Genomic DNA, 17,925 nt, shown 5'->3' on the forward strand with positions numbered 1-17,925 from the left:
ATTATATATACACTTAATGCACATTTATTTTTATATTTATGTATATACTGATGTACTATCAAGTTCAATCTTCATATTGAGGAGAAAGAAATACATGCTAACTCCCCCATTATTATAACCACCGTCATACTTCCCATTCCTGTCATCTTCATCCTCATCTTCTCCATCTCCATCCTCACCATCAACACCATCATATTTATTAAAATATCCATTTCCCACAGGAGGAAGTTCAGCTATTGCATGTAGCCACAGAGATCACCTCGAGTTATGACCCAAGAAGTCAACCACCCTTCATCTCTTCAGAATCCCCCAGCACCCATCAGACACTTTAATTCATTACTATTACTATTTATTTATCTACAATGGTGTGTGTGTGTGTGTGTGTGTGTGTGTGTGTGTGTTTATGCTGTGTCACATATGTGGAGGTCAGAGGACAGCATGGGACTTGGTTCTCTATGTCGAACTTTATGACAGCTCTGGGGATCCAACTCAACCTGTGAGTTTTGCACAGTGGATGCTCAACCTACTGAACCATCTCACCAGACATTAAGATATGAAAGAAAGAAAGAAAGAAAGAAAGAAAGAAAGAAAGAAAGAAAGAAAGAAAGAAAGAAAGAGAAAGAAAGAAAAGGGAGGGAGGGAGGGAGGGAGGGAGGGAAGGAAGGAAGAGGCTAAGTGAGATGACTCAGTGAGTGAAGGCAGTTGCCCCCAAGATGACAACCTGAGTTCAATCCCTGGGACCTACCAGGAAGGAGAAAATCACCTCCTCCAAGTGTCCTCTGACCTGCACATGTGCACTGCGGTATGTGCATGCCTCCCAATAAATGCAATACAATACTTTTAAAAGGCATCAAATCACGGTTTTTGTAATGTGTTATCTGTGACAGAGCTAAGGACCACTTAGACAGCCAAGGTGAGGGAACAGCTCAGAGTTTCAAGGAGGAGTAAGGAGTCTGATGGTGAAAGAGATCTTGGAGGGAAAGGGTTCAGGACTCTCCAAGCTCCATTGCCCTAGGTAAAACTGAGTCACACCTGACCCAACATAGGACCTTCTATCCCAAACAGAGTTCAGGGTTTCTGTAGAGCAGTCATTCTCAACCTGTGGGTCATGACGCCTTTGAGAACCAAACGGCCCTTTCACAGAGACCTAAGACCTTGGAAAACCCAGATCTTTACATTGTGATCCATAATGGTAGCAAACTTACAGTTATGAAGTAACAACGAAAATAATTTAATGTTGGGGGTTCACCACAACGTGAGGACTGTATTAAAGGGTCTCAGCATTAGGAAGGTGAGAACCATCTCTGTAGGGCAATGGAGGAAAATAGTTAGAATTTGTGCTGACCAGGCAGCAGTCTTCTGGACTCTAGCCTTCTCTCTGATGCCTTCAAGTGCTTTGAAAACCAGGGGTAGTAATGTTACCGCTAACACAGACCAGTCTGGTAGTGCGGTGCCTTCATGAGAAGAAACTGATTCACACCATTGGCTTTCATCTGATACTAGAGTTGCAAGAGGAATGTGGGGTGCTGGTAGACACCCAACAGTGACAGCTTCTGTGTTTTATAAATGTAACCAGTCATTCTAGAACCGTCATCCATTTTCTCACATACATTTCTAAGATCCTGCTGTGAAAATTCACACCCATAAGGTGCTTTGCTTTGGAGAATCACAAAATAAAGGAAACCCAATATTCAGATTATATGCAGAATGGAGCCCATGACTGGTCCCTCTCATTGGGAGCGGAAGGATGTTCAGAGAAGTCCAAGGATTATACTAATGACACTATGTGATATTGTAATAATGATAATCATATTGCTACTAACATCATAAGAATTTCCATCTGGCAGCCTGATGCTGATCATTTACACCTGGGGCCTAAGAGCACAGGCGAAACATTTTTACAAAGCCTGCAGCCAATAACGGAGCCATAGCAGCCAATGAAAGGAAGAGAGTCTACTGCCAATCAAAAGGCTAGCATGGCTTCTTATTCTTAGTTTTTCACAGTGGTCTTTGATAAGTACCAGCCCATAGGACCTTTTCCAGACTAGGTAAGGAACTGACTCCCTCTAGTGAAATGTCTTTACTCCCCATCTATTTTTCTCAATGCTTTCCTGATGGTCTATAGAACCATGAGTTTCTTTGACCCTAATACAGTATTGACTCTGATCTCTCTCGTGGGTTATGTAAGTCCATTCAATCAATTGCACCATCATTGTATTGTTTCTCGGTGGTTCTTTTATTTCTTTAGAGGAATGGCCAGAAGTAGGGGCTCCAGATCTGATTGTTGTTACAAGGAGGAATTCTAAAGAAAAGCATGTGGATTTATAGAGATTAGATTGTGCACCCAACATTTATTCCCTTTAAACGTCTAGGTTTCCCTTGGGCTGGCTTGCTACCAAGCCTGACTACTTGAGGTCTATATTGGAGACCTGGTTGGTGGAAGGAGAAATGAAAACCCCACAAATTGTTCTCTGACCTTCACATAACAGCATATGCATGTTCCCAACCCCCAAATAAAAATGTAATAGTCTGGGCATGGTGTTACACACCTTTAGTCTCAGTGCTCAAGAGGCAGAGACAGGCAGACTGACCTCTCTGAGTTTGAAGCCAGCTTGGTCTACATAGGGAGTTCAAGCCAGCTAGGGCTACACAGTGAGACCCTGCCTATAAGTAAACATAGAAAAATAAAACTTCTATGTTTTCCAACTCTAAATTGGGTGAGAGAACAAATTCTTCCCAAAGGAGTCAGGGCTCACTATATTTTTTTTAAATAATTACAGCTGAGAATGTAGCTTAGTTGGTGCTCACCTGACAGGCAAGAAGTCTGGGGTTCCTTCCTTAGCATTGTATCAAACCGGCAATGTCGTGACCCCAGCACTTGGGAAGTGGATACTAGAGGGTCAGAAGCTTACGGCTATCCTCAGATCCATGGTAAGTCTGAGGCCTGTCTAGGTTCCAGGAGACCGTATCTTAAAAATATTAATCAAGTTGGGGATTCAGCTCAGTGGTAGAGTGCTTGCCTAGCAAGCGCAAGGCCCTGGGTTCGATCCTCAGCTCTGGCAAAACAAAACAAAACAAAACAAAACAAAAATATTAATCAAAGGCATTGAGATTTGGAAGCTGTGGATATTGGAGAAATCAGGGTGAGAGGAGAGACCACTGAAATTCAAAGTTCTGTTTCTCACACTTGGTGGCTGTACCTGTTCTGATTGTGAGATAGATGGAACCTGGCCAGAGAAATGAAAGCATGCGGTTACATAGGAAGAAAGTGAATTAAGTCTGAAGCCTATTGCTATGATGACTTGGTTGGTTGGCTTTGAGGTAAATGTTTGGTCCCCAGAGGCTCTTAGAAATCCTAGCTTTTTGTTAACTGATAGGGAATTCATTTCATCATCAACCTCTCTCTCTGTTACCACGAGGGTAGTTATAACAGGTGGAGTGATAACAGGCGGTGCCCTCTATGAGAAGTGAAGCAGGTGTTGGCAAGAGCACTGAGGTCCACAGCATGAAATGATAATGAGCTAGAGCCTAAAGTCAGCGTGATGGGTCCTACAGTGTTGTGAGCATCCGTGAGTATCCTTTTGTGAGCCTAAAGTCATCATGAGGGGTCCGTACAGTTTCAAGAGCCTCTATGAGGACTCTAGGCTGCACTGTGAGGGGTAAAGCTGATTAAGCAGTCAAGCATTTGAGACATTTGTGGGAGATCCTGAACCGTCAGGGAAGATTTCAAGCCCAATAGGAAAGGATGATTGGAGAGAGACTGGAGCACGTGAGGTTTGTAAAAACTTGTGGTGAAATGGACTGGCACAGCACCCATTGCTTTCACCATCTTTAGGAATGTGGAACCATTGTTCAGATTTCTTAACATACTGGCTTTGCTGGGTACCCATCACTACCATCCATCTCTAGAAACTGGTCACTGTTCTAGACAGAAACTATTTCCACTAAACAGCTTGCCTTTCTCCTTCTCTTCCTCCACTCCCTAGACTCTACCTTCCAGAACTAAGAACTGGATCAAAGTACTTCAAATGAGTGGAATGTGGTATCTTGTCAGTGGATGATTTTCATTGGCCATCCTCTTTATAGGTCCAGCCATGTATAGCATATGCCAACATTTCCTTCTCTGTGGTGGCAAATAATAACCGTGAGTTGGGATAGACTATGCCTATTTACTGATCCTCTGATAGGGATTTAGCCACTCCCAGCTCTTAGCTTATAGTGAACAGTGCTATTGTGAGTGTTGGGGTACAATGAAAAGTTGTACTCAACAAGTGAGCTTGTGCAGTCTGCATTCTGCTACCAGTGGTTGTGAGATGCACAAAGATGATGGTATAGCACATTTAGGACTCCCTCGTGGTCTCTGTCAGGAGTGTGAGGTCCTTTTGTGTAACAGGTAAGAGTCCCCTGTGGGTCCCAGTCAACTTTTAATATCTGGTTTATTTAATTGCACAAATTCATCGAACCATAATTTGACTATCCTCATATTTGTGGGTATTTAAGATTGCATCTTTTAAAACATTATTTAAAACTCTGCAATGTTCATTTATTCAGTTGTGCATCTGTGAGCATTCATGCAGTTGTTTCTTGGGAATGGATTCTAGGTGAGGAAATCATGGGAGAAAGGTGGGGTTCCCTTTCTGTTTTTTGCAGGGAGCCTGCCAGATTTCCACCCAAAACTCTGTCCACACATTTATCTTGATAAAGCCTGCATTGCACACCTATCAAGTTGTAGGCTCCCTATATTTTATGTTCTGTATTTATATACTAGACGTATAGAAATGGAAAATGAGCTCCTTTCAGTATTTTGCTGGTGTATAACAACTTTCAGTTTCTCTCCTGTATACATTCACTTCTGTCTAAGTCAATTCAGATTTTCTTTTGAGTGATTTTGAAATGTATTCTTAAATTTTAACTACTTGGGAAATGGGGGCAGAGGATCTTTGTGAGTTTGAGGCCAGCCTGCTCCATATAGTGAGCTCCAGACCAGCCAGAAATACATAGTGAGAACCTGTCTAAAAAACATAGATGTGGCTTCTTAGAATTTTTGTCTTCATTTTGTAACTTTTTAATTGCATTTTTTAAAGGAGACCATGGTTTCTGATTCAGAAAGTGATATTTGAAACACCTTTTGCTGATGGCCCTCCTCATGAATGGGAGAGGGCATCCATTTGAAGTTTTGGTGATTAGTGATGTGGAACACCTTTGCATGATTTTATTGGCCATGTGTTCACCTATTCTAAATAAAAGTGCTTCTCTTTGTTGCTGACTTTTGGGAGTTTTTGATATCCTAGATGGTATTTCTTTAGAATGTATATGACTATAGCTAGCTCCTCTTTAAGGGGTAATCAATCAGAAAAGGCAAATGCCTTCTAAGAGGCTCCTAAATTAAACAAAATCCTAAAGGGGATTGATCTCATAGGAGCAGAGAGAAGAATGGTTGGTGCTCTAGGGCGAGGAAAGAAGGGATGCAGAAAGGCTGCCCAATAAGCATTAGGTTAGGTTATAAGAAAAATGAGTTATAATAATGAAAATGTGGTGTACACAAACAATGGAATGTTATTTAGTTATAAAGAAAGAAGAAATAATGAAATCTGTAGATAAATGGATAGACATGGAAAGCATAATATTAAGTGAGATGACCCAAACAAACAGCTTGTTTTCCCTCATGAGGGTCCTCCCCTATAATATCCTAAGAGCAGGATTTTGCTTCTGGGGCTGGAGACAAGGCTTAGCAGTTAAGAGTACTTGCTGCTCTTTCTGAGGACCTGGGTTTTGTTCCCAACACCCACATGGTGGTGCAAAACCATCTGAAACTCCAATTCCATAGGGTTTCAATGCCCTCTTCTGGCCTCTGGGGATACCAGGAGCTCATGTGGTTACAAAGACATGTATGTGGGCAAACCATTCATACACATATAATTTTTTTTAAACTTTTGCATCTGCAGAAGAGTGCATAACTGTGCTAAATCAAGTAGGCAATCACACCCTGTGGGATCCCACTGGGTTTTTATTCCTAAAGATAAGGTCATATGCCTCACTCAGGGACCAGTGATGGCCTTATGTGACTGGCTAATTTAGAGCAGAGCGTTGGGGAGCAGAATGAAATTTTCAGCACCCCATGTAAGTTGATCACATATTTTGATTTCAAAGCAGACCCTGGAGGAACTGGAATTTCAGCATCTTTAAATTTTTCTTTAAATGAAGTTTTGTCGTATGTAACCCTCTGATACAAAGGACACGGCATTTCTTTTTCATTCTCCATGTATATGTGTAAACAGGTGTTAAGTGTGGCTACAGTCCTCAGAGAGAAGACCAAGCAAGTGACAGGAGTTGTTGATTGAGGACGGATGGAACACAGACATAAGGACACACGAGTCATGAAAGAGGGTATGAAGTTGACAGTACCCCATATTCTCAGGCACTCTCACATCCAAGAACCAACCAGACCTGACCCTGCTTAGCTTCTGAGATCACATAAGACCAGTGCATTCTGGGTAGTACAGCCATAGACAAAGATTTTTTATTTCAAATTTCTGTTTATTTACTTTTACTGTATGAAGTTTTTGCCTTGCATGTCTGTTCGCTATGTGTGTGCCTAGTCCCTGTTGAGGTCAGAAGAGGGTATCAAGTCCCCTGGAACAGGAGTCACAGGCAGATGTTAGCCACTGTATGGGTGATGGGATTTGAACCTGGGCCTTCTGTAAGAGCAACCAGTGCTCTTAAACACTGAGCTGTCTCTCCAGCCCCAGGATTTTTTTCTTGTTTAAATTTTTTCCCTCAGGCCTGGAGAGATGGCATAGTGCTTAAGCACACTCAATGCTCTTCCAAAAGACCTAGGTTCAATTCCCTGCATCCACATGGCAGCTCACAGCTGTCTACAATTCCTGTTTCAGGGGATCTGACATCCTCGCTCAGACATACATGCAGGCAAAACACCAGTGTATGTAAAACAAAAATAAACCATTAAAAGAGTTTTTCTCAACATATACGTAAAGTCCTGTGAGGCAGTCATTGTGAAGGCTGTGTTCTTTCTAATGCCATTGATCATTAGTGTAATAGGAATGAGACACAGCTAGACACTGAATACATTGGTTGCACTTAGAAAGTGGCTTTTAAAAAAGCACTCTGTGGGGAAGGGTTTATGACATAAAAATGTCCCCCTTTATACTCCATTTAAAACTATATGAAGTTGGGGGCTGGAGAGATGACTCAGAGGTTAAGAGCACTGGCTGTTCTTCCAGAGGACCTGAGTTCATCACCCAGCACCCACATGGTGGCTCACAATTGCCTATAACTCCAGTTCCAGGGGATCTGACACTCTCACACAGACATACATGCAGGTTAAAACAAAATAAAATAAAATAATAAATCATTAAAACTATATTAAGTCATTCTATTATAGTATTACTTCAAATGTGAATTGTGTTGATGTGCATAGAGTGTTTTATTTAAAGAAAAGTTAGAATAACAAATTTAAAATACTTAAAGGGTCTGGTGTTGTAGTCTGTAGTTGGGTGACTATAGATAGCAATAATGTGACTATGTTTCAAAATATTGGAAGGATTTTTGACGCTTTCACTACAAAGAGATGTGTTTGAAGAGATGGGTGTGTTTCTGGGATGAAAATATTACCCAGCATAGAAATGTCTTGAAACTTTGCAAAGTTGCCTGTTGATGAGTATGGTTTCGAAGCATCAGTGAAAAATAGAAAATCCTTCCCCAGATAGTCAAATTGTATTCATCAACGTGTCATCTGTAGGAAGCTAGATGCAGCTAGGTATTGAGAGTAAGCGTATTGGGTCAGGCCAAGGAAATGTAATATGTTTTCTCTAAGTTGTGGATCATGGGATTTTTATATAGATATTTTAAATTATATTTATACACATGTATGTATATTTTTGGTCAGTGACAAATAAGTTGTTTTTATTATAGATTTTCAATTTTTTTAAGAAATCTTTTATTCATTTTACATACCAACCACACATTCCCTTCTCATTCCTCCTCCTGCTCCCTCCTAGCCTTACCCTCCCCTTGCCCAACCCTATCCCCTCCTGCTAAAGGGTAGGGGCTCCCAAGGGGAGTCAGCAAAGCCTGGTACATTCAGTCGAGGCAGTACCAAGCCCCTCCCCACTGCATCAAGGCTGAGCAAGGTGTCTCACCATAGATAATGGGCTCCAGAAAGCCAGCTCATACACCAAGGGATAGATCCTGATCCCACTGCCAGGGTCCCATCGAACAGATCAACCTACACAACTATCTCCCCCATGCAGGCTCCACAGATGTGGGTCTAAAGTTTGTGAATTTTTATGAGCTTGGCTCAGTTGTCCCTGTAGATTTCCCCATCATGATCCTGACCCCCACCCCTGGCTCATATAATCTCTCTTCCCTCTCTTCTTCTGGACTCCTGGAGCTCGGCCTGGTGATTGGCTCTGGATCTCAGTATCTGCTTCCATCAGTTACTAGATGAAGGCTCTAGCTTCTCTGGAGCTATGTGCTGTGGCCTGGTTATCTTTTGCTTTATATCTAGTGTCCACTTATGATTGAGTACATACCATATTTGTCTTTCTGTGTCTGGGTTACATACTCAGGATGATATTTTCTAGTTCCATACATTTCTCTACAAATTCCATGATATCATTGATTTTTACAGCTGAATAATACTCCATTGTGTAAATGTACTACATTATCTTTATACATTCTTCATTTGGGGGCCATCTAGGTTGTGTCCAGGTTCCAGCTATTATGAATAATGATGCTATGAACATAGTTAAGCATCCCTTGGTTATATGCCCAAGAGTGGTATCATTGGGTCTTGAGGTAGATTGATTCCCAATTTTCTGAGAAGTTGTCATACTGATTTCCAAAGTGGCTGTACAAGTTTGCACTCCCACCAACAGTGGAGGAGAGTTCCCTTTGCTCCACATCCTCTCCAATATGAGCTGTCCTCAGTGTTTTTTATCTTAGTCATTCTGACAGGTATAAGATGGTATCTCATAGTCATTTTGATTTGCATTTTCCTGGTAACTAAGGATGTTCAGCAATGTTTAGCCATCTGTTGAAAATTCTCTATTTAGATATGTAGCCCATTTTTTAACTGGATTGTTTGGTATTTTTCTGTCTAGTTTCTTGAGTTCTTTATATTTTGGAGATCAGCCCTCTGTCAGATGTGGGATTAATGAAGATCTTTTCCCATTCTGTAGGCTGTCATTTTTGTCTTATTGACCATGTCCTTTGTCTTAGAGAAGCTTCTCAGTTTCAGGAGGTCCCATTTGTTAATTTTGCTCTCAAAATCTGTGCTACTGGTGTTATATTTAGGAAGTAGTCTCCTGTGCCAATATGTTCAAGACTGCCTCCCACTTCCTCTTCTGTCAAGTTCAGGGTAGCTGGATTTATGTTGAGGTCTTTGATCCACTTGAACTTGAGTTTTGGGCATGGTGATAGATATGGATCTATTTACAATCTTGTACATATTGACATCCCGTTATGCCAGCACTATTTGTTGAAGATGCTTTCTTTTTTCCATTGTATAGTTTTGGATGTTTTGTCAAAAAATCAGGTGTTCATGGCTGTGTGGATTAATGTCAGGGTCTTCAATATGATTCCATTGGTCCACAAGTCAAGTTTTATGCCAATATAAAGCTGTTTTTATTACTATAGCTCTATAGTAGAGCTTGAAGTCAGGGATGGTGGTGCCTCCATAAGTTTATTTTACAAGATTGTTTAGCTATCCAGAGTTTTTTGGTTTTCCATCTAAAGTTGAGTATTGTTCTATAGAGGTCTATGAAGAATTGTGTTGGGATTTTGATGGGGATTGCATTGAATCTGTAGATTGCTTTTGGTAAGATTTCTATTTTTATTATGTTGGCCCTAACTAACCATGAGCATGAGACATTTCTGATATCTTCAATTTTTTCCTTCAGAGACTTAAAGTTCTTGTCATACAGGCCTCTCACTTGTTCAGTTAGAGTTACCCCAAGGTACTTTATAGTATTTCCATGGGTTTTTATAGATATTTAAAGCCTATATATGCACATGTATATGATATATTTATATAGAAAATTATATATATATATATATATATATATATATATATATATAACCTAATTTATCTATATATGATGTAAAAGCAGAAGCAAATTGTCTAGGGAATGTAAGGGACTAGCAGTAGAGAGGAGAGAGAAAAAGAGAGTAAAGCAATGTGGAATAGGTTAAAGTATACATTATATGCTAACTGAAAACATTCCCATGAAACCCATTATTACATGCAAGAAAATGTACCAGTTTTTTTTTCATTTTCCTTTATTAAGAAGTTTTCTGCTCACTCTACACACCACCCACACATCCCACCTCCTCTCTCCTCCCACCGCCCAGCCCTCTCTCCCATGCCACCCCACATCTCCCAAATCAAGGTCTCCCATGGAAAGTCAGCAGAGCCTGGTACACTGAAGCTAGGTAGGTCCAAGCCCCTTCCCACTGCACAAGGTGTCACACCACAGGCACTGAATTGCCAAAAGCCTGCCTGTGCACCAGGGATGGATCCCGATCCCCCTGCCTGGGTGCCCGCCCAAACAGTTTGAGAAAAACAACCCTCTTCCGTATCCAGCAGGCCTAGTCAAGTCCTGTGGGGGCTTCACAGCCACCAGACCACAGTTTATGGTCTTCCACTAGTGTGGCCAGTCATCTCTGCACATCTTCACATCATGATCTCAATGACCCCCACATGCAGAATCCCTTCTCTCACTCATTGATTTGATTCCCAGAGCTCAGCCTGGTGTCTGGCCATGGATCTCTGAATTTCCCTCCATCAATCCCTGACAAAGGTTCTATGATGGCAGTTAGGGTATTCACTAGACAGGTCACCAGAGTAGACCAGTCCAGGCTCCCTCTGGACCACTGCCAGCAGACCAATGTGGGGTTATTCTTGTGGATTCCTGAGAGCCTCCCCAGCACCCTGCCTCTTCCTATTCCCATGATGTCCTCATCTATCATGGTATCTTCCTCCTTGCCCTCCCACTCTGTCCCTGTTCCAGTTTGACCCTCCCATTTCCCTAAGTTCTCATCCCCAACACCTCACCCTCCACCACCACCCCACACCCAGTCTGCTCATGTAGATCTCATCCACTTCTCCTTTGCAGAGTCATCCATGTGTCCCTTCTGGAGTCTTTCTGTTAGCTAGTCTCTCTGAAGCTGTGTGTTGCAGTCTGGTCATCCCTTCCCTCACATGTAGTATCCAGTTATGAGTGAGTACATACTATGTTTGTCCTTCTGAGTCTGGTTACCTCACTCAAGATAATATTTTCTAGTTCCATCCATTTGCCTGCAAATTTCATGATGTCATTGTTTTTCTCTGCTGAGTAGTACTCCATTGTGTATATCTGCCACATTTTCTTTATCAATTCTTCAGTTGAGGGGCATCTAGATTGTTTCCAGGTTCTTGCTATTATGAATAATGCGGATATGAACATGGTTGAGCATGTGTCCTTGTGGTATGATTGAACATTCCTTGGGTATATGCCCAAGAGTGGTATAGCTGGGTCTTGAGGAAGACTTATTCCCAATTTTCTGAGAAACCTCCATACTGCTTTCCAGAGTGGGTGTACAAGTTTGCATTCCCACCAACAATGGAGAAGTGTTCCCCTTGCTCCACATCCTCTCTAACATAAGCTGTCTTCAGTGTTTTTGATCTTAGCCATTCTAACAGGTGTAAGATGGTATCTCAGTGTGGTTTTGGTTTGCATTTCCCTGATGACTAAGGATGTTGAGCAATCCCTTAATTGTCTTTCAGCCATTTGAGATTCTACTGTTGAGAATTCTCTGTTAAGCTCTGTGGCTCATTTTTTAATTAGATTGTTCAGTATTTTGCTGTCTAGTTTCTTGAGTTCTTTATATGTTTTGGAGATCAGCCCTCTGTCAGATGTGGGCTTGGTAAAGATCTTTTCCCATTCTGTAGTCTGTCATTTTTGTCTTATTGACCATATCCTTTGCTCTACAAAAGCCTCTCAGTTTCAGGAGGTCCAATTTATTAATTGTCATTCTCAGTGCCTATGCTATTAGTGTTACATTTAGGAAGTGGTCTGTTGTACTGATGCTTTCAAGACTACTTTCTACTTTATCTTCTATCAGATTTGGTGTAACTGGATTTATGTTGAGGTCTTTGATCCACTGGGACATGAGTTTTGTGCATGGCGATAGATATGGATCTATTTTCAATCTTCTGAATGTTGACATCCAGTTATGCCAGCATCATTTGTTGAAGATGCTTTCTTTATCCCATGGTATAGTTTTGGTTTCTTGGTTGAAAATCGTATGTTCATAGGTATGTATATTACATATCAGGGTCTTCAATTTGAGTCCATTGGTCCACATGTTTGTTTTTATGCCAGTCCCAAGCTGTTTTTATTACTATAGCTCTATAGTCAAGATTGAGGTCAAGGATTGTGATGCCTGCAGAGGTTGCTTTATTATACAGGATTCTTTTAGCTATCCTAGGTTTTTTATTTTTCTATGTAAAATTAAGTATTATTCTTTCCAAATCTATGAAGAATTGTGTTGGGATTTTAATGGAGATTGTATTGAATCTGTACATTGCTTTTGGTAAGATTGCCATTTTTACTATGTTAATCCTACCCATAAGCATGGGAGATCTTTCCATTTTCTGGTATCTTCAATTTCTTTCTTCAGAGACTTAAAGTTCTTATCATACAGGTCTTTCACTTGTTTAGTTAGAGTTACCCCAAGGTTTTTATATTATTTGTGTCTATGGTAAAGGGTGATGTTTCTCTGATTTCTTTCTCAGCCCATTTATCATTTGTATATAGGAGGGCTCCTGATTTTTTTTAGTTAATCTTGTATCCTGCCACCTTACTGAAGAAGTTTATCAGCTGTAAGAGTTCCCTGGTAGAATTTTGGGGTCACTTATGTATGCCATCATATCATCTGCAAACTGTGAAAGTTTGATTTCTTCCTTTCCAGTTTGGATCCCCTTGATCTCCTTTTGTTGTCTTATTGCTCTAGCTAGAACTTCAGGTACTATGTTGAATAAGTATGGGGAGAGTGGACAGCCTTTTCTTGTTCCTGATTTTAGTTTTGAGTTTCTCTCCATTTAACTTGATGTTGGCTGTTGGTTTGCTGTAAATTGCCTTAATTATGTTTAGGTATGTTCCTTGTATTCCTGATCTCTCTAGAATCTTTATCATGAAGGGGTGCTGGATTTTGTCAAAGGCTTTTTAAGCATCCAATGAGATGATCATGTGGTATTTTTTTCTTTCAGTTTGTTTATATGGTGTATTACATTGTCAAACTTTTGTGTGTTGAACCAACCTTACAACTCTGGGATGAAACCTACTTGGTCATGGTGGATAATTTTTTTGATGTGTTCCTGAATTCAGATAGCCAGTATTTTATTGAGTATTTTTATATCAATGTTCATGAGGGATATTGGTGTAATTCTCTTTCTTTGTTGCATCTTTTGTGTGGTTTGGGTATCAGGGTAACTGAAGCCTCATAAAAAGAATTTGGTAATGTTCCTTCTGTTTCTATGGTGTGGAACAATTTGAAGAGTATTGGTATTGGCTCTTCTTTGAAATTCTGGTAGAATTCTGCACTGAAACCATCAGGTCTTGGGCTTTTTTTGGTTGGAAGACTTTTAATGACCATTCCTATTTCCTTTGGGGTTATTCATCTATTTAAATTGCTTATCTGGTCTTGATTTAACTTAGGTATGGGGTACCTATTCAGAAAATCATGCATTTCTTTCAGATTTTCCAATTCTTTGGAGTACAGATTTTTGAAGTATGACCTGATGATTCTCTGGATTTCCTCATTGTCTGTTGTTAAGTCTCCCTTTTCATTTCTGATTTTGTTAATTTGGATACTCTCTCTGCTTTTCAGTTAATTTTGATAAGGGCTTGTATATCTTGTTGATTTTTATCAAAGAACCTAGATTCTTTGTATTGTTCTTTGTTTCTATATTATTGATTTCAGCCCTCAATTTGATTATTTCCTGGCATCTGTTTCTCCTGGGTGACTTTGCTTCTTCTTGTTCTAGAGCTTTCAGGTGTGCTGTTGAGTCACTAGTGTGAGATTTCTCCAACTTCTTTATGTGGGCATTTAGAGCTATGAATTTTCCTCTTAGCCCTGCTTTCATGGTGTCCCATAAGTTTGGGTATGTTGTACATTCGTTTTCATTGAATTCTAGGAAATCTTTAATTTGTTTCTTTATTTCTTCCTTGACCCATTGTTGATTCAATTGGGCATTATTCACTTTCCATGAGATTGTAGGCTTTCTGTAATTTTTGTTGTTGTTGAAATCTAACTAAGCCATGGTGGTCTGATAAGATACAGGAGATTTTTTCAAATTTTTTGTATCTTCTGAGATTTGCTTTGTGACCAAGCATGTGGTTGATTTTGGAGACGGTTCCATGGAGTGCTGAAAAGAAGATATATTCTTTTGTATTAGAGTGGAATATTCTGTAGATATCTATTAAGTCCATTTGAGTCATAATGTCTGTTAGTTCCCTTATTTCTCTGTTAAGTTTCTGTCTGGCAGGCCTGTCCATTCATAAGAGTGGGGTATGGAAGTCTCCCACTACTCATGCATGGGGTTTGATGTACTATTTAAGCTTTAGTAATGTTTCTTTTACAAATGTAGGTGCCCTTTTGTTTGGGGCAGAAATATTCAGAATTGAGACTTCATCTTGTCAGATTTTCCCTGTGATAAATATGTAATGACCTTCCTGATCTCTTATACTTGAATTTCATTTGAAGTCTATTTTATTAGATATTAGGATAGCTACACCAGCTTGCTTCTTAAATCCATTTGATTGGAATGTATTTTCCCAGCCTTTTATTCTGAGGTGGTGTCTGTCTTTGAAGTTTAGGTGTGTTTCTTATATGCAGCAAATGGATAGATCTTTGTAGTTAGAGTTTTCCTGCCTGGCCCAATCAGGACAAATCTCTCTCACCCACCAGTCCCACAGTCTCTCAGACCCAACCAAGAAAGCACACAGAAACTTACATTGTTTAGAAACTGTATGGCCGTGGCAGGCTTCTGCTATCTGCTTCTTCTATCTTAAATTAACTCATTTCTGTTAGTCTATACTTTGCCACATGGCTTGTGGCTTACCAGTGTCTTTACATGTTGCTTTCAATGGCGGTGGCTGGCGGTGTCTCTCCCCAGCCTTCTACTTCCCAGAATTCTCTTCTCTCTTGTCCTGCCTATACTTCCTGCCTGGCCACTGGCCAATCAGAACTTTATTTACACAGAGCGACATCCACGGCAGATCTTGTTTTCCTATCTGTTCTGTTAGCCTGTGTCTTTTTACAGGTGAATTGAGACCATTGGTGTTAATGGATATTAATGACCAGTTATTGTTAATTCATGTTATTTTTTAGTGGTAGTGTTGTATATTTCCCTTCTTTGGTATTTGTTGGTATGGGACTATCTTTTGCCTGTGTTTTCATGGGTGTATCTAACTTCCTTAGGTTGGATTTTTCATTCAAGTGCTTTCTGTAGGACTGGATTTGTGGAGAGATCTAGTGTAAATATAGTTTTATCATGGGATATTTTGGAGAAGGAGGAGGGACTGTGGGAGCATGAATTGTTGAACCCAGGATTGGAAAAAGCATGGGGACAAAAGGCCAGACAAATGGAAGCACATGAATTGTGAACCAAAGGCTGTGGAGCCCCCAGATGGATCAGGCCCTCTGGATAAGTGAGACAGTTGAGTGGCTTGGACTGCTTGGGAGGCATCCAGGCTGTGGGACTGGGACCTGTCCTTAGTGCATGAGCTGGCTGTTTGGAACCTGGGGTTTACACAGGGACACTTTGCTCAGCCTGTAAGGAGGGGACTGGACCTGCCTGTACTGAATCCACCAAGTTTAAATGAATCCCCAGGGGAGTCTTGGCCCTGGAGGAGATGGGAATGGAGGGGAGGGGATGGGGGGAAGGTGGGAGTTGGGGCAGGAGGGGGGAGGACAGGGGAACCCATGGCTGATGTGTAAAATTAAAACACAGATATAATTTTTTTAAAAAGGGGGGAGTCACACTCATGAATCTCAGTTTGAGGCCAGCCTGGTCTATATAGCAAGGTCCAGGCCAACCAGACCTACATAGTGAGACCCTGTCTCAAAATAAATAAATAAAAACATTGGGAACAATAGAAAGCCCTTGGGATAGGAAGTAGACTAATGATTGCCAGGGAGTGGGGGCTTCATATTTAACTGATAGAATTTCCATTTTAGAAGATTAAAAACTGTTAATGGAGACAGATGTGGTGATGGTCTGAATTTTGCAATTAAGTATGGCAGTTTCTTAGGACAGAGTTGCCATGGAGTGAGGGGAACATGATTGTAGTGTCTGTCCTGGTCTGGTTGTAGTTACAATGGATTTGTTTTAAATTCCATTAACCAAGTTCATTTTAAATGTGTGTTCATGACACCTCACAACTATGTGTGAAATGGGAACAGTTCTAATCAGTTCTGAGTTCCATGTGAACCTTTTGAAGGTTTTTGTTGTTGTTAAGTCTGAATACACTCTCTAGTGCCACAGTTCTCAACATGTGGGTCTTAACCCCACTGAAGATGAAGGACACTTTCATGGGGACAATAGTCACTTAAGACCATCAGAAAATATAGATTTTTACATTGCAATCCATAACAGTAGCAAAATTACAGTTATGACATAGCAACAAAATAGTTTTATGGGGGGGGGGGGGTCACCACAACAGGAGGAACTGTGTTAAAGGGTTGCAGTGTTAGAACAGTTGAGATCCACAGGTCTAGTGAACCAGAAAGCTTAAGATGATAGAGTAAATATTAAGAATGTTTGTTTTTCCTCTTCTTCGTTCTCCTTCTCCTTCTTCCTCACCCTTCCTCAGCCCCTCCCTCTGTCTTCCTCTCCCTCCTCCCACACTTCCCTGTCCTTTCCTTCTCTCTCCTCCTTCAAAGTGCTGGGGAATCAAACCAGGGATTACATACTCTAGAATTTTCATTTTGTAGTGTGCTTCCCCCTTGTCCTTGAATCGAAGATACCACATGGTATTTTTATTATATTTATTATTATAAACTTTTTGCAGATAGTTTTTTCTCTGAAATGTCAATTTATATTAAGTATTTGCATGAGTAATTTTGGATGCAAAACCCTTTTGGATGCAAAGCATGATATTCAATGATCAACTTGTAACATGAGGTTTGACAATTGACACTTGAGTGCCACTTTCAACTATAAAAACTACTAAGTTTTAAAAGTCTGGACCTGAAGAGAGCAATAGCCCCTGGTCACAAATAGTTAGAAAGCATTTAGAATGAATGGGTTAAATTTTAATTTTAATTAATGTAACTTTAAAAACAATAACTGATTCCATCCTCAGAAAGCTTATATAATTATGGACCCCTGTCTTACATTGTCTCATGAATATTTTCATGCACCAAAAGGATTTTTGTTCTTTTACTTTAAGACATATTTATGGGGCTGGAGAGAGGTTCACAATTGAGAGCACTGGCTGCTCTTCATAGGATCAGTTTTCAGCACCCTCCTGATGGCTCACAACCAACTGTAACTCCAGTCCTAAGGGATCTGATGCCCTCTTCTGGCCTCCACGTTTACTGCATACATAAACATGCTGCACCCACATATATGCAGGCAAACACACACACACAAAACTTTTTAATTAAAAACTTTTTGGAGCCAGGCATGGTGGCACAGACCTTTAATCCCAGTACTTGGGAAGCACAGTCAGGTGGAGAGCCAGAGCTACACAGAGAAACCCTGTCTTATGTGTGGGAGTGGTATTTTTGACTTAATAAAGTTAGACCAGACATTGTTTAAGAATATCCTGTATAATGAGAGGGGCTAGGCTCTCCTTCAACTTGGTATGCCAGACTTTGTTAACTACCATGGGAGGCCTTACCCACTCTGAGGAGTGG

This window comes from Onychomys torridus, chromosome 1 (genome assembly GCF_903995425.1).
Source record: "Onychomys torridus chromosome 1, mOncTor1.1, whole genome shotgun sequence".
NCBI classification, from domain to species: Eukaryota; Metazoa; Chordata; class Mammalia; order Rodentia; family Cricetidae; genus Onychomys; species Onychomys torridus.